Source organism: Oncorhynchus kisutch, linkage group LG20 (genome assembly GCF_002021735.2).
Source record: "Oncorhynchus kisutch isolate 150728-3 linkage group LG20, Okis_V2, whole genome shotgun sequence".
In the NCBI taxonomy this organism is placed as follows: Eukaryota; Metazoa; Chordata; class Actinopteri; order Salmoniformes; family Salmonidae; genus Oncorhynchus; species Oncorhynchus kisutch.
Genome location: NC_034193.2, coordinates 45357986 through 45360562, shown reverse-complemented (window position 1 = coordinate 45360562; position 2577 = coordinate 45357986). Strand labels below are relative to the sequence as shown.

Here is a 2577-nt window from a genome sequence, read left to right as displayed (position 1 = left end):
ATGTTTACTGTACTGAGTACCATGTGTTGGCTGGTACTCAATAATCTCATCCTGACTATGTTAAACATCTCCTCTCAGGCTCAGCCTGATCCTATTCACTGATGCCACACATATTGATTCTTCTTCAATTCTGATCGATTCATTAACTGTAGACATACATCATTGATCCCATACAGTGATCCAACACAATGTCACAGACTGTACTAGGGTTGCAAAAACTAGGGATGCAGAAATCTGGCAACTTTCCCAAAAGTCATAAGGTTTTATAGAAATCCTGGTTGGAGGATATTGGATTTCTTACTTATTACTTCCTGATTCAGGGAATCTTTCAACCGGATTTTCTGGAAAACCAGGGGATTTGGGGAAAGTTACTGGATGTTTGCAACCCTATCCTGTACAGGGGTCCATACATTGATTCAATACACTGTTCCTGCCTGTACACTGTTCAAATTCAGTAATGAAATACACAGTTCTTCCTATACATTGGTCCATAGATTGTCCTCATGCACCGTTCTTGTACACTGATCTCATACCCTCTTCCACTGGCCACACCAGGTCTCCCTCGGTAAAGAGGTCTTGTTCAATAAAGGTTCAACAAAACAAAAATTGTCATGCAACATCCCTCAGCGGGCGACCATATTGGCAGGCAGCAGCTCCCTGGAGCTCTGATCCTGCTGGGGTCTGTCAGCGGTCAATCTCAGACAAACACTACTCTCCGTGGTGCTGGAGGGGTTGACCCGGAACTTCCTGTGGACCGGCCGCATGGCCAGGATGAGCTGCATCTTGAAGGTCTCATTCAACACAATGTAGAGGAACGTGTTGATGCGGCTGTTAACGTAGCCCATGCTAATGGCTATGTTGTAGGCATAGGAGAAGGCTGGGCTGGAGTTCTGGACTCCAACATGAACCAGCTGGAAGATGTAGTAAGGGCCACCGCCATACGGGTTACTTTCTTGGTGCGCACCCTCAGTCTCCTGGGGGGCAAGGGGGCCACGCTGGTGGGCAAGGGGGCCACGCTGGGGGCATGTGCTTGAGGATCTTGAAAAAGACCATGCAGATGATGAGAAGCGGCAGAGCGAAAGCCAAGACGAACTGGTAGAGAGTGAACCAGTAGATGTCGGTAGACGGATCGAGAAGTAGCAGGGCACAGCCCACCAGGTCGCCAGGCAGAGGCATAAGGCCCGTGTACATCCACACCGGGATGATGGTCAGCAACGACAGCGTCCATACTGGAACGATAACCGCGGTTGCCACGCACGGCGTCCAAACGTAGTTGAAGCGGATGGGATGGACCGTGGCCAGGTAGCGGTCCAGAGTCATGACCGTGAGGATGTAGGTGCTCACGATCTGACTGTTGGAGTCCAGGGCGGTGATGACTGTGCACATAGTGGCGCCGAAGCACCACGAGCCATTGCACATCAACTGGTGGATGAGGAAGGGCATACCGACGAGGAAGAGGAGGTCGACGATGGACAGATTGAAGATGAAGATGTCGGGGACAGTCTGCTTGGCGCAGCACTTGGTCTTCTTCAGGATGGTGTAGATGACCATGCAGTTACCCATAATGCCCAGGAAACAGATGATGCCGAATATGGTGGGTAAGATGACGTTGTTGTAGTAGGCATCATGACTCCCACCTACACCTACACAAAAGCAGCAGAGGAGAATGTTATTAAAATACCAGTATGATGTGTCATATATCCATAAACCAGGACTGTCAAGCATCAATTTACATAGCCTGGCTGCCGCGACCCAGGTGGTACACTCTTACATGCTGACCACACCGTTCGCCTCGCGTGCGTGAGAGTTGCAAAATAAATGTACACATACATGTTATTCAATCATTGCACCCACACTGCTCGCACCCGTCAATGAGCATCTGCCCTAGGCGCTAAAATAGAACTTGGTTCTATTTGTGAAGCTTAAGTCTCGCCTCTCCCATCTTCTCATTGGTTTTAGGAGTATATATCCGCATGCCATTTCCTCATTGTTTTTTAGGAGCATGAGTGATTAAAAGATTAACTGAGGTCCACACTCCAGTCCAGTTGGTGGTGATAATGCACCTTAAAGTTGGTTGCCAAGAGCCATTTAAAGTCCAAAGAAGAAGCCTGAAGGAGGAGAGATTACTAGAAAATAAACTTTTACCCTTTTATCTGAGGATTAATTGTTGGAGTCGAGGACCTTGTGCATTTCAGGTCAAATAACAACAGAATGTTTATATCCCAGGATAAATGAGTGTTTCCACTGCTTCAGAGTCCAATGGCAACGAGTCTTACACCACTCCAGCCGACGCTTGGCATTGTGCATGATGATATTAGGCTTGTGTGCGGCTCCTCGGCCATGGAAACCCATTTCATGAAGCTCCCGACGAACAGTTATTGTGCTGACGTTGCTTCCAAAGGCAGTTTGGAACTCGGTAGTGAGTGTTGCAACCGAGGACAGATGATTTTTATGCGCTACGAGCTTCAGTACTCAGCGGTCCTGTTCTGTGAGCTTGTGTGGCTTACCACTTTGCGGCTGAGCCATTGTTGCTCCTAGACATTTCCATTTCACAATAACAGCACTTCCAGTTGAGCA

The 2577-nt window shown here is 48.3% G+C and overlaps 1 pseudogene; it reads right to left on the bottom strand.

Annotated features, from left to right (window-relative positions):
* Positions 1-1879, bottom strand: LOC109865300 (melanin-concentrating hormone receptor 1-like; annotated as a pseudogene).
* Positions 1880-2577: the final 698 nt, after the last annotated feature.